The following is a 25,879-nucleotide window of genomic DNA, read 5'->3' as shown; positions in this document are numbered from 1 at the left end:
CGTTATACCCCTCACAAAAATTTATTCAAAATGGATCATAGACCTAAAATGTAAAATGCAAAACTATAAAAATCCTAGAAGAGGGGCTGGACCTATGGCCTAAGGGCTAAGTTTGCATGCTTTGCTTTGGCAGTCTGGGTTCAGTTCCCAGGTATGGACCTACACAACTCCTCAGTGTTCATGCTGTGGCAGTGACCCACATACAAAAAGAGGGAGATTGGCAACAGATGTTAGCTCAGGGCGAATCTTCTGCAGGAAAAAAAAATCCTAGAAGATAATATAGGAGAAAACCTAGATGACCTTGGATATGATGATGCCTTTTTATATACAACACCAAGGACACCATCCATGAAAGAAATAATTGAATTCTCTCACCAGTTGAAAGAATTAAAAAATTCTGCTCTGTGGAAGACAATGTCAAGAGAATGAGAAGACAAACCAAAGAATGGGAAAAATATTTGCAAAAGACACATCTGATAGAGGACTGCTATCCGAAAGATACAAAGAGCTTTTAAAATTCAACAATAGGGGAAAAAACCAAAAGTCTGTTTAAAACATAGACCAAAGACCTTAACAGATACCTCACCAGAGAAGATATACAGGTGGCAAATAAGTATATGACAAGATACTCCACATCATGTGTCATCAGAGAAATACAAATTAAAACAACAGTGAAATACCACTGCACACCTATTAGAATGGCCAAAATCTGGAATGCTGACCATACAAAACGTTCATGAGGATGCAGAGCAAAATGAGCTCTCATTCATTGCTGGTGGAAAGGAAAAACGGTATAGCCACTTTGGAAGACAGTGTGGCTTCTTACAAACTAAACATTTTCTGACTATACGATCCAGCAATCATGTTCCTTGGTATCCTCAAAGGAGTTGAAAAGTTACGTCCATACAAAACCTGCGCATGGATGTTTATAGCAGTTTTATTCGTAATTGCAAAAACTTGGAAGCAACTAAGATGTCCTTTAGTAGGTGAATGGATAAATAAAGTGTGGTACATACAGACAATGGAATATTAATCAGTGCTAAAGGGAAATGAGCTAACAAGCCATAAAAATACATGGAGGAAACTCAAATGCATATTATTAAGTGAAAAGGCTATATACTATATTATTCCAACTATATGACCTTTTGGAAAAGGCAAAACTCTGAACATAGTAAAAAGATTAGAGGTTGCCTAGTGAGAGGGGGTGGGAGAGACAAACAGGCATAGCACAGAGGATTTCGGAGCAGTGAAAATACTCTGTATGACATCATAATGATGGATGTATGTCATTATACATTTGTCCAAACCTATAGAATGCACACCACCAAGAGTGAACCCTCTGGTAAACTATAGACTTTGGGTGATTACGCTGTGTCAATGTGAGCTTATCCATGGTAAGAAATGCATCATTTTGGCGAGTGACATTGATAATTGGAGAGCCTGTGCTTGTGTAGGAGCATGGGGTATACGGGAAATCACGGTACCTTCCCCTCAATTTGGTTGTAAACTTAAAACTCTTCTAAAAAAGTCATAAAAGAAGATTGGGAAGCTGTAGTAATTCAGGGGTGAAATGAAGAGATCTTGTACTAGGTTAGTGGTATTGAGAATAGCCAGAAAAGTATAAAGGAATGCTCTACAGGGCTCCTGAATGAATGAATGTAGATGCTTGGGACAGTGCATAACGGAAAGACAATTCTAAATAGAAAATTAGGACAATTGTGGGCCTAGTAACATTACTGTAGACATAAAAATGTTAAAGAAATGTTAAGATTTTCAAACAGAATAATGGCAGAGAGGAACAGTGCCTTGGCACGTGGTTTACATATTTCATTGTTATTTAGTATTTTACTGCATGGGGAAAAGTGTGGCTTAGTGGGAAGAACTTGGGCTTTGGAGTACAAAATGTACAGAATTTTGGGCACATCACGATCTCTTTATGTCTAATGTTCCTCACCTTCCTACCTCATTAGAGAGTTTTGTGGATCAAATATGATAAAGTGATATGAAAGACTTTGCAAATACGAAGCATTACGACGCAAATGTGAGATAACGTTTTTCCTGGCCACAGTATTGCCAGCAAAGTTAAATATTATAGTCTTTCAGGCATGGATTTTGGAAGAAAAAGCAGCGTTCCAGGTCCAGCTTAGCCAATGTGGACTCTGGCGTTGGACTGTTTCTTTCTTTTTTCCTGAACCTAAGTTTCTGAATTTATAAAACATGTATCATTACAGTATTTATAGGGCTGTGGGTGGATTATGTAGGGATAATGCATGTAAAACACGTGACAAGGCATGCTGCTGGTACCCAATGTTAGCTGTTATTATCTCCATCCTGATATTAAAGAACACGGAAGCATTGTATGGCAGCAATTATCTTCTTACAGTCATGTCATACTTGTGGCTTATGGAGGCAAAATTCTGCCTGAATTCTAAGAACGAGAAGATCTGAAGACTTTCATAGTTAAAGCTGAAGGATAATTTGATCAAGGCTGAAGAAAATGAACATAAGTATGTTTCTTAGCCCATCAGACTTATATGAAGTGATAAAAAGAAGTGAATTACTGTTTACTCAACTTTTGTAGTTGGAAGTGAAAGAGTTATGGGGGAAGTGACATATTTTATTTTCTCTTCTGTAATTTTGCACTAAGCACACATTACTTCTCTTAAAAGATTCATTTTTAGAATGTGCAGTTCTGAGGAGCCAGCTTCTACTTATTCTGTGTACAATACCCAATGCATGGACTGAATTTTCTCAGCCTCTGAAAGTTACGAAATGTAAGCATATCAACACAAGATATTTACATGAACCACTGTGGACAGCCGTGCAGCTGGGGTGGGATTTCAGGAGTTCACTGTGGCTTAAGAACAGGGAAATTATTAATTTCTGATAGTCCATATTAACCTGAAAATTGCATGTACCTAGCAGGTGTGGCCCAGGAAGCTGTGTTTCCTTAGAATTAATGACTTGCTATTACTCTAGCCATTTTTCTAAGTCTCTAGAGAGTCTGTAATTAAGAACTTGAACTGTACTTAAAATGATATAAAGTGTCATTAGTCCCATGCTAAATCATTTGAGATTATTGATTTATTTGCCAGTAAAATTATCCCGGTAATTCTTTCAACCTGACTAGTGTAAGGTTTCGCACATGAACACTCCTACTGGATAAACCTTGGGGGTTTGTTTGCAGAAGAAAAAATTTGCTGTGAAGCTCCACAAAATTCTAATATAAAGCTTTGCTGTTCTCTTCTCTGAGGCAGTTTCCTGACTGAGTGGGTTGGACTAGACCAGTGGCTGCCATTTAATTTGCAAAGTGTTTTTTTTTCTCTTCATGTAATCAGTGGAAACATTCCTTCCAATAAAATCACAGTTGGACACCCAGGACAGCTCTGGCTGAGGAAGGAATCAGAGGAGCCCCTACTGACCTGGTGCCCACCCCAACTAGCCCCATCCTCTTCCAAACCTCCAGAACTCCCCGGGCTAGATAGCTTTTAGGTCTTTTCTAGTTCCACTAAGCTTTCTATTGCAAGTGTTTGGTTCATTGTCAGTATTTCATTCTCTACATCCTCCTCCTAAAATAAAAGTTCAAATCAGTGAAGTATTTCTGATTAATGTGGAAAAGAGAACTAGGATGCGGATTTCTTTTCAGTACATAGTCCAGCCTATTGTCTTAAAACAAAATGGAGGTGAATAAGTATTTAGAATTAGCACTTTTTTTTTTTTGAGGAAGATTGGTCCTGAGCTAACATCTGCCACCAATCTTCCTCTTTTTGCTGAGGAAGACTGGCCCTGAACTAACATCCATGCCCATCTTCCTCTACTTTATATGTGGGACACCTGCCACAGCATGGCTTGCCAAGTAGTGCATAGATCCACACCTGGGACCCGAACCGGTGAACCCCGGGCCGCTGAAGCACAATATGTGAACTTAATCACTGCGCCACCAGGCTGGCCCCAGCACATTCTCTTTAATGCTGGCAGTTTCCAGTGTGGTAAGGAGGGAAGTCAGGTATTCAACACAAAATAATTACTTGTTTTCTTTTATATTCTCTTCAATGAATTGTTCTGTTATGTGTAATTTTTCTAACTGTGATTGCTCTATTAAGGTCTACTACCCAGATTTATAGGAATAACCTGATAACCAATTCAACATTGTACATAATTCATGCCAGCTTCTATTGCTATGGTCAGAGATACAGTGCTTTGATTCATTTAGGCCGAGAACTAATATGGGATATAGGAAAGGAAATTATAGAATTAGTGCAAATCCAGGACCCTGAAATTTAAGAATGTTCATAGCTCACCCCTCCTGAATGTGGTAAGCCTTTCATCAGTTTGGAAAATTCTTATCTGTTGAATAGTTGTTTATACCCCATTCTCTCTCCTCTCCGTCTGGTACTTCAATTATGTGTAATCTAGACCTTTTCACTACATTTCACATGCCTTATAGATGCTTTTCTGTATTTTCTGTTCTTCTTTCTCTGTACTTCAATCCAGACATTTTCTATCGACCTGTCTTCCAGTTCACTAATATTCCCATCAGTTATTTCTAATCTCCAATCAAATTTATCTACTGAGTTTTTAAGTTTTCTGTTCTAGAATTACCATTTATTTCTATTTTTCTAGTATCAGTGTTCTGCTGAAATTCTCCATCTTTTCATTAAGATTTTTTAATATATTAATCATAGTTAGTACATTTGGATCATCTGTGGTTTTATTAGTATGTTTGTCTTGTTTTTTTGGTCATTTCCTCTTATAGTCTAACATTCCTAGTAATTTTTGATTGAAAGTGGACATGTATAAAAAGTTATAGAATAATTTGAGGCTCTGCATGATGTTATCTTCCTCCAGAGCTACACTGTCCACTATGATAGCAATTAGACACATGTGATTACTTAAACTTAAATTAATAATAAAATTAAAAATTTTTTCCTCAGTCATACTAGTCACATTTCAAGTGCTCAATAGCCACATGTGGCTAGTAGCTACCTCATTAGAAAGAACAGATACAGAACATTTCCGTCATCACACAAAGTTCTCTTGGATGGCTCTGCTTCAGAGGATTCATTTTTGCTTCTAGAAAGACAGTTACCCCAGTCTTTGGTTGAGGTGAGTAAAAGCTGGGCTTTGGCCTTTGGGAAGGTTGATCTATTTCTGGGTGCTCTTACTCTTAGGGTGAAGCCCTTCAGTGTTCCCAAATGGACTCCTGAGTTGTTTGCCAATCCTCCCACCTCTAATTTTTTGTTCTACACCTCCGTTAGACTGTTCACAGGTCTGGTCAACTTCTCATTTCCTTGGCTATCACTTTCTGCTTGGTCTCCCAGCCTCTATTCCTGGTACACCTTAAGAATAGGCAAATGCCTTATGTGGAAAAAAAAAAAAAAACCCTACCATCAAATATTGAACTTCTCTCAGTGTACTTTCTTTCTTTCTGCATCTTGACTTCTCAAGTACTCTCAGGGTTAGCATAGATCAGATATCTTCAAATAGATTTTTTTTTAATCTAGCTTTTCTAGTTATTTTAGCAGGAGTTTGGTTTGATACAAGCTCAACCATCATAGCCTGAAGCAGAATCTTCCCATCCTCTCTAACTCCCTGCTGTCAGGCTTTCATCCTCCTATTGAAATACTGAAATATTAAAATATTGAAATATTCCTGTCCAGGTCACTAATGACCTCTCTGAATCAAATTCAATGGTCAATCCTCAGTTGTCCCCTTATATAGACTCACAGCAGCATTTGAACTCTAAATGTATGTTTTAAACTTCTTTCTTGACTTTCCAATTAAAAATTTAATAGGCATCTCAAATTTAATGTGCCTAGTTAACTCTTGATCTTGCCATTCTGCTTCTCCCTCAATCTTCTCTCACCTCAGTAAATGACAACTTTACACAGAATCCCAATTGCACTGGCAAATACTTCACAGTCATCTCTGACTCCTCTGTAGTGGCTTTCTATGTCACTCAGAATATCATCCAATCCCTGTTCCATGGCCTACAGGCCATAAGTGCTTGGTCCTCTCTCTACTTTCTTGCGTCATCTCCTGCTAGCCTCTCCTCTCTCACTCTACTTGAATTATGCTGGTCTCCTGGCTGTTCCTTAAATACTCAGAGAAGCTTCCTTCATCAGGGCCTTATACCTGCTGCTCCCTGAGTTTGGCTGTGTTTCACCCAGATATATACAGGGTCTTTGCTGAAACATTACTCCTCGCAAAACCTTTACCTGATTGTTCCACAAAAATGAGTACCCCTTCCATCACTCTCTATCCTTTTACCTTGTATTGATTTTCTTCTTTGCTTTTATCACCACTCATCAAATCATATGTTTATTTGTTTGTTTTCTGTCTTCTTTGCTACAATGTATGTTCTATCAGAACAGGGATGTTATCTATATTGTTCCTGCCTTATTCTCAGTACCAGTCACATGGTGGTAGAAATGATGCATCCCTGTTTTACAGGTCAGAAATGGGAGAAACACAGAGGTTAAGCTATCTGACCGGGGACACATAGCTCATGAGTGGTCGAGCTAGGACTGAACTTGACAGCCTGACTCCAGAGTCTACGCTCTTACTTACTACATTGTACTGTCTCTAATGGAGGATTTTAGTTAATAGCCTGGGCCACGTGCATCCACAAAACTTCTTTTCTTTCAGGATTTGGGCAAAAACAAAAAGAGAAAACACAATGGTGTCATCAGGAATGACCCCAATCCTCCCAGACTCCTGCTTGTTTTCCAAAAAGATGAAGGTGGAAGGGAAAGAATTCTTATCCCTAGGTCCCTTTCTAATCACTAGTGTTTCCAATGTCAAGCCAAAATAAGAAAAAGATCTAAGAGAAAAGGAGGAGGAGGAGGGAAAGGAGGGAGGGATGGAAGAAGGAAGTGATACAATGGAAAAGAGGGAGAGAGAGAAAGACCAGGCAGTTTCCGATTTTACTTCTTTTCACATCATACCAAAATCATACCACAACTTAACGCTATAATTGTCTAAGTGTTCCTTTTATTGATTCTGCTTCAATCTAAGGAGAAGAAGAAGGAGTAAAGGGAATAATGAACCCTCCCTAGAAACCAAAACACACATGCCTTCTTAATAGTTCCCATTGGTAGGCTAGAGAAAAGAAAGCCAAAAGAAGATCGATCCCTGGCTGGAGAACAGAGGAACCACGTGCTGAAAGGATACTCTCTGTCAGAAAGGCTCAGAGAGCAGAGAGGAAGGATGAATCCAGGAAGGCTAATGAAACCTGTCTGCCAATGGTTAAACTACAAATGGGTATGGCATAAGCCCAGCAACTTATCAAAAAAGAGTTTAATAGATGTTAACAGTCTGCTCAGAGTACCTGTTTAAGACTGGAGTTTAAATAAGCTTTTATAGAACTGATGCAAAGTCTACTTAGAAAGGAAGAAAGGCATCTGATTTGTATTTACGTGTGCTTTTATTTCTAAATGTTTGCTCTAAAAAAGGTCCAAGAAATTTACTACCTTTGAGGCCACATATTCTATGTATGGACAATTATCTAAGTGTTAGATAATTTATTTACACATGAAACTCAGCTCTGCCTCTCTATTACTTTCCCAACTAACACCACTTATGCTTTGCAGAGCCACACTGGTAAACTAGGTCCATTTTCCCAAATACCGGTTCTTTAGGTAATCAAAGACAGCTTTTATGTTCCCCTACACATCTCCTCTGTTACATTTTCTACTCTCTCCTTTGTAGAAGAGACTCTCACTAGAGGTAAACTCCAAGCCTACATTCCAGTCATCACTGGCTAGACATTTGCATCGGGAAGTCATCTTGCTTGGATTTCAAATTCAGCGCGACTAAAACTGGACAGAATCACTCCTGTACGTGCTAGACAAATGCTTGTGCCTGACTTTCCCATCTGCCAAGGAGTCATCTTTGACTCTGTTGTTTCTCTACTCCCATCCCAAATTAAATCAATCACCATGTCTTTGTGAACATTATCCCATTTGTTCTTTTCTTCTCATTTCCCTGCCTTGGCTGGAATCCACGTCATAATTACTCTCCCTTGGACTTCTAATTGGTCTTCTCACCTCCAACTGCCCTTTCTTCCAATTCATCTAACACATCCCAGCTAAATTAATATTCTTATTCAAAATCGCCAGTGTTTTCTCATGGCCATTAAATAAATTTCAGATTCCTTAACCCAGTATTCGAGGTAATCTACGTTGTGGTCTGACTCTATGAGATTTGTCTTGTACCAGATCTCAATAGCAAGAACGACAACAAAAAGAACAATAATAGTTAAAACATATTCATGACTTCTGAATCCCTTCTGTGTCTTGAATAGACCATACCTTCTAGAACTATGCTGTCCAACCTGGTAGCCATGAGCCACATGTGGCTATCGAGCACTTGAAATGAGGCTAGTCTGAATTAAGATTTGCATTAAGTATAAAATACACACTGGATTTTGCAAATTTAGCGTGCAAAAAGAATATATTATATTTCATCAACTTTATATTGATTATACATTGGAATGATAATATTTGTATATATTAGGTTAAATGAAATATATTATTAAAATTGCTGTATCTTTTTAATTTTTATAATGTAAATCTTGGGAAATTTTAAATTATACATGTGGCTTGAATTTGTGGCTCACATTGTATTTCCATTGACTAGTTCTGCTTTAGCATGACACATATGCATGCATAAAGACAAAAGAAGAGAGAAAACTACATAGAAATAAAAGAATGATGAAACTCGGGGCAAGTTTGCTTATTTTTTTCAAAATAGTCTTTACCATTTTAATTTTTATGATAAAAACTATGGTGCTTAATAAGTTTAAAAATTATCATATTCCTCCCTAAAGATAACCCTTTCTGCAAGAAGCCTTCTTCAGGAATCTCATTCTTAAATAATTTCGTCCTCATTGGATTTCTTATGTCTGTGGTCTGAAACCTGCTACACATAGAACCATCCAGAATGAACTTAAAAAATACCAGATGCCCAGGCCATTTGAATTAAAATTTCTGGGGGTGGGGTCCAGCGTCAATATTTTATAAAAGCCACGTTGAGAACCACTGACCTATAACAACAGACCATACCCACGGCACTTAGTAGATGCTCCTTTTTAGGAGAATAATTTGTCTATTTGTTATTTGATCTCTTTTATTAGGCTTAAGGTATGCATCTTTGCATCCTCTGTGCTACGAGGCTGTATACATCATAGATCTTCAATAAATGTTATTAAATAAGTATTGAAAAGGATTTCCATAAATGGAATTTTTGTAGATAAATTTAGTGAGTTTCGTGTGTCACTACTGAATTAGGCACTTAATACCTCATTTATTGCTCACCATGATCCTATGACGTGGGTGCTATTGTTATCCCCATTTTACTGATGGGAAAATGGGTGCTTAGAAAATGAAATAAAGCAGCTACGTTATCCCAATAATCAGTGACAGAGTCAGGATTTGAACACAGATTTAATTGATTGCAAAGCACCAATAGTTAATCACTACTATTCTGGAAAAATAGCAGACATTACTGCTCTCTAAGTTGGATATTACCACAATGCAGCCTAACCAGAAGGGTCAGAGACTGATAGAACAAGACAGGAGGAAAACTTGCCCCTTTGTGACTGGAGTTCAGTGGTGGCAGTACGTGAAGAAGGAAGTTTCACTTGGACTGGAGCACACTCAGGCATAATCAGGGAATATTGGGGAGTCACCTTTTCGCACATTAATCATCTGTGAGCTAAAGCAATTCAGACTGACTCTCCAGAGTCAAGCTTCCCAAACCTTACCATGCACACAGATCTCCTCTTATTACAATGCAGATCCTGATTCACTAGGTCGGAATGGGGCCTGAGATTCTGTTTTTCTAACACACTCCCAGGCGATGCCAGGTTATTGGTCCTCGCACCACATGAGTATAAAGGCTAGTCTAGATAACCTGTCTGCAAAGAACTTGCACTCTGAGATTTCCGTACATTGGAGTGAAAATCTTTGACCCACAGCCAGCTAACTCATATGCCAGGCTGAATTCAACTCATTGAACATTGATTGAGGGTCTGTTGGGTGCCTGGCACTATGCAAGGTCCTGAGCATACAGTGAATTAGTGCCCAACACGTGGTAGACGCTAAGAATGTTGCCTACATTGTTGAGTTCATGCATGTCTGAGTAACGATTCATAAGACACGATTTCTGATCAAAAGGGGTTCACAGACTGGGGAGGAAAACAGTTAAGCAAAGGGACAATTGCAGCACAGTCTGATATGTGTTATAAAAGGAGGAGGGGGGCATGAGAACATATAAGACCCCCTAACTGAAGACCCCCTATGGAAGAAAAAGGCCTCATTCTCAAATCTCTTCAAGAGAAGACAGCTTCTGGCTAAGGAACGCAATGGATCCCTCTGCTTAAAGTTTCCAGGATCCAGGAGTGTGTCCAGCTATTTTTAATTAGCGCTGCCAATAGGGAGCATATGTTATCTCGCGGACTGTGATACCATCCACACAGAAGCCCAAGGAAGCCTAAGCATTACCCTCCACGCCACTTCTTCCCCGCCTGTGTTCAATGGTTGCAAATTCCTGCCTTGATATACCTCCTAAATAGCTTTCTAATATGTCCCCTGTTGTCTTCATCTCCACTGCTATCACAGTAGTTCGGGTCCTGATAAATTTTCTCCAGGATTACTGCCTCAACCTCCTAGTGGGTCTCCCTGCCTCCATCTTATCTTATTCCTTCTACCCTTGCAACTAGAATTTCTTGAGAGGCAAAGCTGATCATAGTCTTCCCTGTCTCTGAATCTTAAGTGGCTCTCTATTGCATGGAAAGATAAAATAGGAGCTCCTTATTTGACACAGCCTTCAGGTATCAACTTGAATCGCTTTTTTTTTAGCTACCCCTTTTATAAGCTGTGCTTGGGTCATACTGAACTGATTGCATATCTTGAATCTTGTCAGGGTGGATGATGTTTCCAAGCTTCACATACACTGCTGCTTCATTCTGAATGCTGTACATTCCTCCTCCATCCCTTTTCATTGGTTTTCCTCCTACTTGTCCTTCAAATCTCAGCTGAGATATTACTTCCTCGACAAGCTTTCCCTGCTTGCCAAGTCTGGGTAAGGGATGGTGAAATCATCCAATATAGCAGTTATTATACTATTACCTTGTTTCTCCGACTTGAGTCTGAGTATCTTGTGCTAAAGAGAAGTCAGCGTCTTTTCAGCGTCTATTTCTAATGCCATTGCAGCTCCTATCACTTAGTAGGACTATTGGCAGGGGTAGCCTTTCTCCGCATCAGCCCCATAACAAATACCCTCTCTTCTTGAGTAGGCATGAGAATCTGATTAGAGAGGCTACGCTAAGGAACTTCACACAAGCCAGAAGCTGGATGAAGGTTGTAAAGGGAAGTCTGTGGGTGTCCCAGTGGATAAGGGACAACAATATAATATTTATGTAATCAGTACTAACCGGATAGACTAGAGAAAATGAGCTTGGAACAAAAAGCCCTCCTACAGCCAGTCTAGTCGGTATAAACACTGTTGAAACCATCTTTTAATTGGCCACCTGGAAATACCTAGTCTCCCAAAGGATGCATTGGCAGCCAAAACTGAAGAAATTTTCCATCATTGGTGAGGGTTTTTTAAAAAATCCTTTGTTTCAATGACAAGAAAGTGAAGCTACTTAATCCTCTGCACAAATGACAAGAATATAAAAGTCTGAATGTGATATGAAGTTCATATCTTATTATGCATTATATTTTAATTAGAGAGAATGCTATCTAAGTTAATAATGTGAAATTTGTGTGCGGGAACTGCAACTATTATCAGTAAAAATACAAGACTGAAATAAAATTATAGAAAAGGAAATATCACTCCTTTGTTTCTAAAGAATTTGCGTTCAGCTCAGAGAGAGCAAATAATGAGGAATGAAAGGAGTCTTTATTAAGCAATTTCTATGATCTGCCAAAATGTCAAATAATTCATTTAATCAATCAGAAAATTAAAAAATGTGGGAAACTTCAAGGTAGTTTGAGATTACAGCTGTGCAAAATACTTCAACTATAGCATGAATCTATGTCACAATAGCAATTACTTAATGACTCATTTTTCTATAACTTTGTTGATGTAGAAATACAATTTAGGTTTTAAATTGATTGCAGCTGTGCTCCTATTTGAATCTTGTATACTTGATTTGAGGATGTTTACACAAAATCTTTCAACTTCTGCTTTAATGAATCTCACTTTTATAGAAAAACCACATCTATTAAAAAGGAACTCTTGCTATGTTTTAGCCAAAAATTCTATTATAATTTTCAAAGCTTTCTTGGAATATGGTAAGATCAAACTTTGGATGGGACTTGAGGGTTTTGAAAAGAAATATGAAATATTCTAATAACAACCCAGGACAGGGAAATCATTCATTCAATTGTTCAACAAATGTTGAGTTCCTTCTATGTAACAGGCCCTCTGGCAAGTGATGGAGAAAAATAAGGGCAAGACCGGAAACAGTCCTTTCTTTCATGGAGACAAGCTATATTTGAGGATAAAAAATATTAATTAATCACACAATGAATAATTACATTATTCGTTATTCAGTTAATTACAAACTGAGTCAAATCTCCTGAAAAAAAGGAACATACTTTGCTGGGAATATGTAACAGATGAATCTGATCTAGACTGGCAAGATGAGGAGGTGGCAAATGGAAGGAGGAGAGTCTAAAGGTTGAATAGATGTCCTTCCCTAGAAAGAGGGAGGTAGAGTAGTAAGCTTGGGGAGCCTTCCAGATGGAGGCAGTCATGAACATAAAGAGGTGGATAGGAAGAAATATGTTTGAAGGACTGAGAGATGTTAAGGGGAACAGAGTGAACAGAGCAAAGGGGACAGAGAGGCGGGAGAGGTAGGCAGGGTCTAGATCCTATAGCACCTTGGAGGCCACGATGATGACTTTGGCCTTTACCCTAACAGCACTGGAAAACCCTTAAAAGGTTATGTTGTTTTTTTTTAAAGATTGGCACGTGAGCTAACATCTCTTGTCAATCTTCCTTTTTTTTATTTTCTTCTTCTTCTCCCCAAAACTCCCCAGTACATAGTTGTAAGTCCTTCTGGTTGTGCTATGTGGGACACTGACTCAGCATGGCTTGATGAGTGGTGCGTAGGTCCATGCCCAGGATCTGAACTGGTGAAGATCTGGGCCACAGAAAAGGAGGGCAGGAACTTAAGCACTTGGCCACATATTTATTTGTTGGCGGCTGGCCCCAACCCTTTAAAGATTTTAAGAAGGAGAGGAAGTTGACATGTCAGACTTGAATTTGAAGAGATATGTCTGGCTGAACAGTAAGACTGGAGGCCCAGAGAGGGTGCAGAACAGATTGGAAATGCCAAGCTGTAGGCTGATACAGTCACTCTGGCATATTGACCCTGGGTAGTGGCAGTGGGAACAGAGACAAGTGGGTGGATTCAATAGATACATAAGAGATATAACTTGAAATTAGAATAGAAATGGGGTAAGAACTGTGTGAAGAATTATTCCTGGGTTTCTGCTTTACACAATGGATATAATTTGCTGAGATGAGAAATCATGGAGGACGCCCAAGTGTAGGGCAGAAGGTAACTAATTTATTTTGAATGTGTTGCAAGTGCTATACCTTTGAAACATACTAGTGGCGATGTCTAGAAGGTAGTTACATATATGGATTTGGAACTCAGAAAAGAGATCATGGAAGAAATTATTGAAGTCACAGGCCTGAAACGGCTGACCTAGGGAGAGAAGAGGAAAAGACCCAGGCCCAAATCTTGAATAACTTCCTATTAAATATTTGGGCAGAGATGGAAAAGCCAGCAAAAGAAATGGAGCTGTAGCTAGAGAGATAAAAAGAAAAATAGGAAATTGTTGTGTCATAGATGTCAACAGAAGAGAATATATATTTTTAAAAGGCACTGATCAACAGGGTAGATTGCTATGGAGAAGTCAATAATAAGAACTGAAATAGATGCTTAGATTCAGCTACATGGAAGTTATTGGTGACCTTAACAAGAGCTGTTTATGGATATGAGTCATGGGTTATAAGCAAATTGGAGCGAACTGAGAGTAAGGAGGAGGAAAGAAAAAGGAGATGGTGGTTACAATCATAATAATATTAGCTTACACTTGTATAACATTTCCCATGTCCCAGGCACTATTTTAAGTCCTAACTCATTTACCCTTTACAGCAACCCTATAAGAAACATCCTGTGGTCTACTCTTCCTCCATGGAGAGGTTACATAACTTATCCAAGGTCACAATGGCAATTCTCTGAAAAACTTTGGTACATGAAGGAGAGGAGAGATTTATTTAGAAAAGTAGCTGAAGGAGTTGACTTGTCCTTAACTCTTAGAGGGAAGCCCTTGGTTTGCTTATGCAGTGATAGGAAAATGCATTTTTATCCCCTCAAAGAAATGGAGATATGGCGTTTGTTTTATACCTATCAGGAGAAATGGAGTGGCATCTCGCAGTCATAGTTCAGGAGATACTGAGCCTTGCTCGGCTAGACAAGGAGGATTGGAATGGAAAATACTTTGCGTAAAAAGTTATCATCCTTAGCCTAAGAATTCCTTTTAATTTTATTTTTACATCTGAGTGACAGTAGAAACAGCAACTTTGAATCCTTATGTAAGGTATGGAAATCAGAGAATGAGAATATCAGCTCTGTGTACTCTAGTTTTGTGATACTCTGGAAGTTGTGGCCTCCTCCCTCTGAAACCAGGATTAAATGTGACGTCTCTAGGGAGGACTTCTCTGATCCGCCAAAGGAGCCTCTCATATATCCGTGGAAGCCTGGGCATCGCTTTTCATAACACTCATCCCACTTGGACTACTTGTTCAGTATGTATCTTCCTCCCACACCATCAGTCCCCACTGAAAACTGTGCCTGCCTTGTTCCTGGCAACATCCCTAACCCCTGGAACAGGGCTTGGCACAGGAACCAGTGAATGAACTTAAAATCTCCACATTAAACATCAGGTGGAATTATATTTTTGCCATTTTGTGTCAATTTCCAACCTAATAATCCTCTAGATGCTACATCTCGAAAGTGCTGTAGTTCACCCGAGCATTTCTGCTTATGTATCACTTGAGCTGAGCCTTGAAACAGCCTGAAACGAGAAGGATGGAATTTATCCTCAGGTTACAGATGAGGAACTTGGGCTTCAAGAGGGTAACCGACCTTCTCCTGTTTACACATGTTGCCGGGAGCAGAGTTGGGCTCTCTGACTATAATTCTGTCATGTTCACCAGCCACCATTGGACAATGTGCTCTGTATTCTGTTATCAAAAACTTCTGTGGATTGCAAAAGGATGGCTGAGTTACTTTGAAATATCTACTCCTTCATTCTCCTTTACTCTTGATGTCCTCTGCCCTAGTAGACGTAGGATACAGACCTTCCTCAACTGCCCTGTCTACACAAGGAAGTGGGGGAGATCTAGAAAGCCTCCCCACATAGGCCCAGTGACCCCTAATTCTTTACTTCCTTCATGGGAGGCAGGAAACTTACTGCTCAGGTACTCAGAGGACATTTTGCCCTAATAGAGCATCCCTGCTTTTTCTAGCATCTTTCTGACCTTTAGCAAGAATTATGGGAAAAGACCACAATGGACAGAAAGAAGCAGCTGGCGGGGAGGGCAGTGATTGGGGATCACAAGTCCTCCCTTTCCTGGGCAGGTTCAACCACTAGAGGAAACAAGGGAAGGGGTGTGTGTAGAGGGGTTTTTCAAAACTCTGAGGAGAAGTAGGAGTGGAAGGACCCTATTGTATCACCATATACAAAACATCAAAGGTGGGTTTGGAGCTGAGAGACAATATCTTATTAACAGGCATGCCTAGAAAGAGTCACGCCCTGGGTCTGAGGACTGACATCAGGATATAATAAGAATACTGTGAAAAGCAGCCTGTTCAATCACAACCTCTCTGACCCCCAGTTTCCAAATATGAAAAAAAAAAAATGAGGACAATAACTTCCTGGTGAGGTTGTTGGCAGGATTCATTGAGATCATATGTGTAAAAGACATGGCCCGAAATAGGCTACTGGTGGATTACTATTTTCTTAGTTCCCGTGCACCGTGGAGGGGAAGATAGTATGGAAATGCAGTGAGAGGGGATGACGCCATAAATATCCTAAGAGAAGGTTATTTTCTAGACTTGAGAGGGGTAGAGCTGCTGACAGACGTTGAGGCTCCAGCCAGCTTTAAAGATTTGACTTTGATAGACCTAAGGGATGTTTACCGAAATCATTTTCCATAATCTAGATAAGAAAGAGCCATAACCAAGAAATACATATTTAAAGTAAAGATAAAATTTGCAAAATCATGTGTATTATTTGTGCAAAGGCTGGTTTCCTTCAGATGAGCCTCACAACTTTCTGCCCTTGAATTTAAAATAAACTTGTGCTCTTGAAACAAATGGGTACACCCACATGTACACACCCACCTCATGTGACTATGGTAAAGAACTACTAAATTCATTCATTCTAGTTCCCTTTGGAGGTCTCTGTCAATTTGAGTTATTTGTTTATTTTACATAGCTCTTGCCTTTTCTTTAGAAACATTAATGCCTATCAGTAAATAATAGTGTATTCTCCATGGTTTGGAATTTCAGGCTTCTTGTGCTTAGAGTAGGCACCCAGGTTAAGGTATATATTCATATACTAATGCTTTTTATCAGGATGTGGTGCCCTATTTAAGCTATCAATTGATTCATCCCTCAAGATCTGTCTGGAAAAAACTGAGTTCTGTTAATTATTCTTGTTTACCATGAATGTTCACCACTGTTTGATCTTTAGCCATGACATTCTCAAAATAATTCAATTCATGAATAAGGTAAGGACACTTTATCTGAAAAGAAATCTTATGAAGGCATGTACAAGTGAGAAAAAAATATAGAATCAGTTTTGAGAATTTCTAAGAAAAGGTAAAATATAATTCCAAGTTTTTCACTAGTATACATTTCTCTTCAGAGAAATGGGAGATTATGTGCATTTATCAATGAAGACAGATGTCTTCAGAGGGGTATAGCTTTTACAAACGTACACTAGTTTGAATAGTCATTCCCAAAAAGTCGCCAAATGACAATTTGCATTAGCTCCAGAGAAACATAAGACCTTCTTCTTTGGTAAAAAGACCAGCTATCTAATTGTTTTACTTATATTCAAAGAAATGCAAGAAATGCTACTCGTTTCTTGGTTGCCTTGTAATTTTATGAAATTCAGAGAGAAGATAGATGTGAATGAGCCAGATTGTGCAAGAGAGACTAAGGTTAACAAAGGATCCTAGAACAAATTAACACAGCAAGTGGAACAGGTAGTTCAACTTGAAAGTTATATCTTACACACCTAAATATATCTAATCTCTCAACATCAAGAGACACTCTTGAGGACATTTTGACATCAATTTTACTAAGGAACAGGCAGACACTGATGTTTAGGATTAGCATGGTGTACTCTGATTCTTGTTATCTGACTCATGGTTTTCCAATGTTTCCAGGTGCTGAGTTGAGAGTTAGCAGTCCTGAGGCCCTCACTCCTAGCCTTGCTTGCAGCCGGTAGTATGATCTTGGAATTTCATTTCCTCCTATGCAGAGTAGAGGAATTCAAAAATATAATTTCTGACTTTCTCTGATTCCTAAAATAATTTCTTTAAGCGTAGATCTAGAATCAAAGTTGAAAAAGTAAATAAAAATAGCACAATTTGATATTCTCAGGAAGAATAAGGTGAAAGAACTGAGAGAGCACGGGAATCTGGTTCACTGGGAAGAAATCAGCATAATACTGATTAAAAAAAGTCAAACAAAAGTTTTCTGACATTTACCCTCTGCTAGGAGTGTGGTTTGGTACAACCTGCTGGAAAGCAATTTGGGAATGTAAAGGAGGAGCCATAAAGATGCCCATTAACTTCTGACTCCATAATACTGCAACTCAGAATTTATCCCAAGGAAGATTTGGGATGAAAGTTGATGGGCAAAGATGCACATCACACTATTATTTATAAGAGGGGAAAGTGGAAAAGAAAAGCTATATGCCTTACAAGAAGATAATGCTTAAAGCATGGTTAATTCAAATGGTGAGAAATACAAGTGATTCTTTGTGGTCATGATATATAACGCTAATATCCCTACACATAGATGCCAGATAAGTATTACTTCATTCAATATATATTTGAGTGTCTACTATGTGCAGACACAATTCTAGGCTCTAGTGATAAAGCAGTAAATTAAAGAGACAGATCCATTCCTTGGCTTCCTGCAGCTTATGTTCTAATGAGGAAAGACAATCAACCAATCAGTTTTAAAAGCAGGAAAATATGAAAAGTGTCATCTATACAGAAAAATGAATCAGGGTAAGGTGATGGGAGTCTGGAGAAGTGGACTTATTATTTTATAGAGGATAGTTTTGGTATGTCTCAATGATAAGGGGACTTTTGAGCAGAAGCCTGAGTCAATGAGGGGGTAAGACATGTAGCTATCCAGGAAGAGTATTCTAGGTAGAGGGAACAGCAATTTCAAAGTCTCTGAAATAGAGGCACATTTGCTATATTTACAGAATTCCACAAAGTCAGTGAGGCTGAACTGGTTGAACTAGGGGCAGATGAGTTCAGAGAGAGGGGACAAATGCAGGCCTTATTGGGCCTTGTGGGTCACTATAAAGACTTAGAACTTAATCAAGTAAGAAATTAAGTCACCAATATTTATTAAGCCTTCATTGTTTAACCTGATTATAGGCAACCAATAAGTTGCTTATATTTTCACAGCTAAAACATGCTTCCAGAATATTTTTATATCTTTTGGCTAGAAAGTTTTTTTTCTTAATGCCCAGTTAAACACATGAAAGAGAAAAGACCTAATGGAGTAAAAGAATGAACCATGAGGGCTAATATTATTCCCTGAAACCAACCAATTTATTTTATATTTATCTTGATAAGGACTAATGGTGAAAAGAAACCTAAAGAGGCCTGGGATCAGTGGATTGTCATGTGTCTTGGGGCCTCTTTTATGGAAGGTCATGAAGAGTAGAGGCATCTAGCAGAATTATGAGAGATTTTCTCAAACCCCATCCCACTCTACCCTTTGACCATCAGTATTTCAAATCCAAGGATAGTCTAATCTGTAAGAACAAGGTCTGGGGCAGCCGTTTCTGGAGTAGGTACCCCTGGGAGATCTGATTCTGAGAACTGGTTTAGAGATGGAAAATCCGAAGCTTAGGACTAAAAGGGTCATGTTATTTGGTGATCACTGAGAGTCTGGGCTCTACTCTCCTGTGTAGACCCCACTCTGATCCAGAGCTGCTGGTTGAAACTCCCCCTTACTCATACCTTACCTACAGATACGAGCAGCTTTAGTGATAAAGGAGACATGTGTGAATGTGGACCAGCATAAGCCCATTCTCATTCAGACAAAGACAACTCAGAGTACAAGCCCACTTGGTGAGGTCCAAATTGTGACCAAAATGGTTAGGCTGTGCTCTTTGAACCATGGATTCAGAGTCCCTGGGACCACCCAAAGAGGGAGAGAAGAATTCTGAACTCTTTATTTCATCTTCTTAGGAGGCCTCAGAATTCCATAGCGCCATTTTGGGATTCGAATGTGTAGGACAATGTGTAGCTTTTCTTTGAATGTGTAGCTTTTCTTAAGCTGCCCAAACCCAGATCCCATGGATAGCATCCTCCATTGATTAAGATAATTTTATTGGTGAAAACTCTGATGAAGTGAAACTTCTGAGGAGGATATGGGAGGAAAACAAAATAAGAAGGATATTCACATCCTCACTCTGTTCTGATGCTTGTGTCTCCTGCTTGTGCCATGACTACTGATGAGACAGAGATTTGCTCATTCACTCGCTGAGTGAGACCACTTTTTTATTGCAGGCTTCTATTCCACTGGCCAACACATTTATATGGGTTACATACGAATATGTTGTGAGGCTTATTGCTAATCAATAACCCTGAAAAAGCCAGTGTCTATTGGTAGAATCAATATCCAGAGCTATTGGGAGATGCTAAGCCCTTCATGAAGGCAACCACTTTTGCACGTGTTGCCTCATAGTTACAGCAAGTGTTGGAGTTTATATACAACCACACAAGAATCAAGGAGAGGAGAAACTGGGCAAATCCATGGCCATCCTTGAAATCATGGGCATGCTGGCAGCTTAGACTCATCCTATCCCACATGGGTAATAGCTAATTGCAGCCCACTGAGACTCAGCAGTGATTAATTACTCTAAGTAAGTGTGTCCATTAAAATCTACTATCTGCTTTTAATGGCACTCGTGAAGATATTTAGAAGTAAATATGTTTTCCAGGGTAGAATACTTTGTATGCTGGAAAAATTTCCAAGAACAACTCACTTGAGCTTTTCATAAATTCCTCGATAAATTTATTTTTAAATCCTCAACTCTTGCCTTGGAAATTTGGCTGATGTTCTAAATCCTGATGTGGATCTTCCCCTGTCTTTGCTCTGGGTGCCCCTATAGTAATTTTGTATATGCCACTCATCACATTTTATCTTGAATGGTCTCATAATATCTGCTCTTCTACAGAATTAAACTCTCTCATTCTAGCAGCAGACCTTTAACTGTGTATGTGTGTTTGCCCTGCTCCCCTAACCATACAATATATTCTTTATGGTGATATAGCCTTTTACTTCTTTATTATCCCCACCATGTTCCTCCTTCCTTCCCTTCCCATTCATTTATCCACAAATATTTGAACTTACTAAGTATCAGGGACGTTACTAGGATCTGGACATACGGGGTAAGTGTGGGGTTTAAAGAACAAATTCAATTATAATAAAATAGCTCTGGATACAAATATGGTACCACTGATTTTCACTATATTCTATTTTTTATAGCAATACACTTACATCATTCTGTAATTTTTTTACATTTCAGCATTTGTGTACTTGCAAAGTCCTTTTCCTTAGCCGCAATTATTCTATAAGCTTTAGTGATAAAGTCAAATTATAATTTCTATATGTTTAAAAGTTAAACTAGCATCAGAGTTACAACTAAATTGACAGATTTCCCCAAGCACATTGATATGCAAACGCAGGGAGGTTATAGTTCTCTTGGCACTATTGGTGGGCAATTTCTAAGGAAAAGGCATCGTTTATCTTCCTGGGGCAGCCCAGACATTTTCAGAGCACAGGCTAAAATCCCATTGTGTGGAGGAAATGGAGAGGCAAAAGATAACAAAAGTAATTTTTATTAGAATTCTCATTGAAAAAAATACAGAAAACGAGTAAAAATGAGTATAGGTCAACAGTCAATATTAAAAGAGTTCAAGCAAAAGTAAATATACAGAAAACAGTAAAAGTGAATATAGGTCAATCGTCAACATTAAAATCGTTCAAGTAAAAAAAGTGAAACTATCCATCCAACCTAGGCATTTAAGCCACATATGGAAAGGAGGCAACTAGACATTCTTAAGGAAGTCTTTTCTCTCTCAAAGTGCTGTTTTTAGACTAACAACTGAGGGGAGGGGAGAACAAGAAAGAGGGAGAGAAGGGAACGGGAGAGGGAAGGGAGAGAGAGAGAAGGAAAAACTATTTCATGAGCTTTTGTTAACACATGCTAAATACTTTGTCAGGCACTGTTGGCATTACTTCTTGTAATCCTTACAGCATCCCTGCAAAGGGAGCGCTTCTCCCCATTTTAAAGATAAAGAGACTCAGAGTTTAAACAACTTGCCCCACACCATGTAGTTGAAGTGGCAGAGAGATTAGAACCCAACTTCATTCCAAAGCCCTTCTTCTCTCCTCTCACACCAAGCCTTCCTCTCCCACCCTGCACTTGGAAGTGGAAAACAACTCTGAGTGGATTTATGGATCTGGGGAGGTATTGATCTAGCCCACCCAACATATACCTTTTCTGGAGCTTGGGAGTAGAGCAATCTGGACCACATTTCCAAGAGGGCAAATCTAATTTGACTGTTTCTTCCTTGTTTCAGAAGAAAGACCACAAGAGGAGAAAGAAGGCATAGGAGGATTGAAATGCTGCCTGCCAGACGGGTGGGCTACTAATAATTCCCCTAGAGCACGTTCATTAATAGAAAACGGAGAAGAATGTACGATAAGCAGAAATGTGCAAACCTGAATGTGCATGTAAATTAATGATTACAAAGATGAATCAACTCTTATAACCTAGATTCCTTAGCTGTCAAAATCTAAGGATAAAGAAACTCAAGGAAACACCAAGCATGTAGCAAAGCCATACCCTAAATCATTTCTCCATCAGGTTCACAGCTCCACAGGCTAATGTTTTCTATACTGATGGCCCCTTCTTAGTTGATGATTTTTCACAATGTATTTCATGGCTTCCATCCCTACATGAGACTTTATTACTATCACATAGGAATAAAAAGCCATAAAGCACTAGAGTGAATTTATCTTGGTCGGATGAAAAACTTATTTTCTTCACATGACTTCACAACCATTTCAAAGCTAACCAATCATTTCATGCTACATTAAGGAACATTTTAAACTACACATAAGTGACAGGAAGCACACTTAAATTGTGACATCACAAATTAACAAGATTTTATCCTTCAACGACATTCTTAGCTACAAGGACCAGGAAACAAGACCAGGAGACACTCAGCAACACGCAACCATTGAATTCACCAAAAACAAAGGACACTGGGGAGAATTCCTAGAGAAAAGCTCATCACTTTGACATTGGACTTGGAAACACATGAGGAAAGACAAAAGACAGACAAATCACTGATACAAACTGAAACCAAGGGAATTACTGCAAGCCCCTTGCTTCAACCTCTTCCCCAGGAAGCTTTCTCACACGCCCGCTGCCAGCTTTTAGACTTTTTATTTTGTAGCAGGTGGGGAGGGGGGACCTTTGCACGCACTTGCACTGAGTCAGCATTCAGCCGTCTGCAACTAAATAACAAACAGGAAAGAAAAAAAGAAAGAAAAAACCTACAGCATGTTAAGGGACCACAAGTGCTAACAGCTCATCCCTAGGCCTTCGTAGAAGCTGACACCATCTCCCACCCCTCTATGGAAGCAAAAATCTAAGTCTGCCAGAAACAGTACTGTGCACTAAATCCCTCGTGATGTAAATGATTCAGGTCCGGAGCCCAAGAACATTCTTTCTGCTGCATTAAGGTGACATTGCTCTTGAGGTTATTAGTACACTTAAAAGTGGCCATACTGAAACCCAATTCTCTGGGACCACTGAAAACTCAATGCCATAAGTTCCCATGGATTTTCTGGCCTTTCAAAAATAAACTCAGAGTGCCTATTTACCAGCTCCTGACACAGCATCCCAGACTATTAAGCACTGCCCCTTGCTTTTTAAATAAAATATTGTATTATTCAAATTCAAATAAAAGAAACAAGAACTTGACTTTCTCATTAGGAGTAAGATCTAGGAAAGCTATTTTCACCTAAAGGTTCCTATAATGAAATCTTGGTTTAACGTGAGTCACAGGGAGGAGACTGGAAATAGTTAAATAAAAGGAAGTGCATACATAAATTCAATTATTATGCATGAAACATGCAAATGACTTAAGCACTGCATCTGAAACTCTAGTTTATATTCATTAATCTCAGGTTGCACTTTTGAAGGAGAAAGTCATGCTAATTGGGTCCAGATTAATGCACTCCCAAACCTCTCCAATTTGTTTTTAGGTGAGGGTTAAATGATATGTATTAAAATAAACACAGCTGCTTGTCTGTCTCCACCTTCCACCTCCCCCAATTCACCTCTACCTCCAACCCCCAGCTGGCTCACCTCCCCGACTCACTCCACTCCCAGCTGCCTCAACTCCTCCACCACACCCCACCCCAGCTGGCTCATCTCCTCACCACAGCCCACCCCAGCTGCCTCACCTCTTCTACCACCCTCCCACACCCATGTTGGCTCACCTCCTCCACCACAGCCCACCCCCAGTCACTCCCGTCCTCCACCACACCTCTCCTTCCTTAGGAAAGGAATTTAAAAGCCCTGACACTTTCCTTTTGAACATACATTGGAAGAATAACTCTGTTTCTTAGCCTTTCCAATACTCCCCCTTTCCCCACAAGCCACTGAACTCCAGAAAGAGAATCAACCGAATATCAAATCCTGACGATGCCTAACTGCGGCATCCAGGGCAAGCAGCCTAGCGTTTCCAGGGACAGCGCGGGATCTTTCTGCAAGTTTGGGCCTGAGTCTTTTGACCAGTAAGTACTGAAGGGTAGTTTCAAAGTGTCGTGACACATGCTTGCTTGAAGCCAAAGTTGCTGCAGGTTGGCATGGCGATCCTGTGACTCAGCTATGTGGGAAACTAGAGAACTAAGAGAAAACTTTGGGTTTTGGGGTTGCTGTTCTTCCTCTGCAGCTCACTTGGCTCACTCGGCCAGCAGAAACTGGCATACAGCAGAGGACACTCAAAACTTCTTTCGGAAGAATCCCTTGCCTTCCCTCTCCCTCCTCCTGGGCAAAATTACCCTTAAAAGAAGCTTCTTTATTTATATTTACTTATTGGAGACATTAGTTTGGGACACAAGGAAATAACTCGTTTTAGGGAGGATCTTATCTTGTGAATAATGAAGCTTGTAACATAGTAAAATATTCTTTTGTTGGTTCCTTAGATGCGATCTTTAGAACAATAAAACAAAGGAAGAGGAACTAAGCCACGGGGAATAGACTCAGGCACAGAGGCAGGACGGAAGGGATCCCTTTTGAAAGAGCGGCCAGCAAGGAGTTAAACCAGGCACCAGAGGGGGGGAAAAAGAGGCCTTCAAACTAATTTCACACTGAAAGTGATGTTTAATTTGAATCATGCTCTTCCCAAAGGGAAAAGGTTAGTCTCATCACTGAGCTCATATCCTCCTCCCCCTTCTCCTTTCATATGAATTGAAAATTCAGATTGACCATTAATCATGATGTGACACATTCTTTTTTTCCTGGTCCAAAAATCAAATGAAAGCCTCAAACCACATCTGAGAACCCATTGGCTGGCCAATCCTCCCGACCTACGTGCACAACAGAAAGAAGACGAGAACAAGGGTACGTACGTACACAGAGACAGAAATTACCGGACATGCACTCACATCGATACACACAAATACATACAGCCGTTAACAGCAGGCATTGGCTCAGAGAGCTTTTCCGCCTAAATTGATTTTTGCATATTTGCAAATGTAAAATTAGTCATAGTAAATAACAACAAGGATGACACTGATATTAAATCTGTCAACATCCTGACAAATGCCCTGAGCATTCTTCAGTTAGGAAAGACACTTATGACAGTCATCGCTCCTAAAAGAGAAAATGATTATACGCTAACCGAACCCTAAGTACAAGCTAAAGATATTCACCTCATGAAGCCATTCCTCAACTAGCCCCTTGGCACTTGCTGGAATTATTCGCAGCGTGAGCTCTACTTTCTCATTTTCTGCTGACTCCATGTGGGTAATTTCTTTCTCATGATTAAAAGTGAGCTTGGCAGATCCTTCAAAGCATGGCTTGAGGTGTGGTGGGGCTCCCAGTACATCCTTTGTCTAAGGCAGGTCGCTAATAATTCATCAGTGGACGGGCAGGCCAGGGGAATATTCACGCACCTAAAATGGATTTTTAAAAGGCAAACTTTATAGATATCTTTATATAAACATATTTTTATGCTGAAGCATGCAGGTGACAGATGAAATGAACTGTTTACCTTGGAAAAGAATAGGCAGGCTTTTCTCTTCCAAATAATCACTCTGGCCTTTCTGAATGTCCTCCAAAAGCGAGTCTGCCTCCTTCGACTTATCCAGCATCTGAGGCTCTGAGATAACCCTCGTCGCACTGGCCTCCTTCCCCGGCCCCTTCATTATTAGCCTCCTGGTGGGTGAGATAGAATACAGTGAATGTAATAACCGCACTTCACACAACAGGCTCGCTCTCTC

General features: G+C 39.5%; 1 protein-coding gene and 1 long non-coding RNA gene across 6 annotated transcripts in view; one reads left to right on the top strand and one right to left on the bottom strand.

Moving 5' to 3' along the window:
- The first annotated feature begins 1,293 nt into the window (after window positions 1–1,293).
- On the top strand, window positions 1,294–17,542 carry LOC139080382 (uncharacterized). Its single transcript, XR_011534864.1, has 3 exons — window positions 1,294–1,394; window positions 2,670–2,774; window positions 17,485–17,542. It is a non-coding gene; the product is annotated as an uncharacterized lncRNA (long non-coding RNA).
- The window catches only part of LOC139080381 (uncharacterized), a 130,672-nt gene continuing 122,169 nt past the window's right edge, over window positions 17,377–25,879 (bottom strand). For 4 of the 5 annotated variants that reach the window (XR_011534863.1, XR_011534862.1, XM_070600689.1 and 1 more), the window contains 2 exons: window positions 25,651–25,814; window positions 21,180–25,552 (listed from right to left, as the gene is read on the bottom strand). The gene's annotated coding sequence lies outside the window, so the exon portion shown is untranslated. Of the gene's footprint in view, window positions 17,572–21,179; window positions 25,553–25,650; window positions 25,815–25,879 lie in introns of those variants that run through there. The other variant, XM_070600687.1, reaches the window with a different exon arrangement.

This window comes from Equus przewalskii, chromosome 29, assembly GCF_037783145.1.
Source record: "Equus przewalskii isolate Varuska chromosome 29, EquPr2, whole genome shotgun sequence".
In the NCBI taxonomy this organism is placed as follows: domain Eukaryota; kingdom Metazoa; phylum Chordata; class Mammalia; order Perissodactyla; family Equidae; genus Equus; species Equus przewalskii.
The sequence above is the reverse complement of the archived record's forward strand: the minus strand, read 5'-3'. Positions and strand labels throughout refer to the sequence as shown.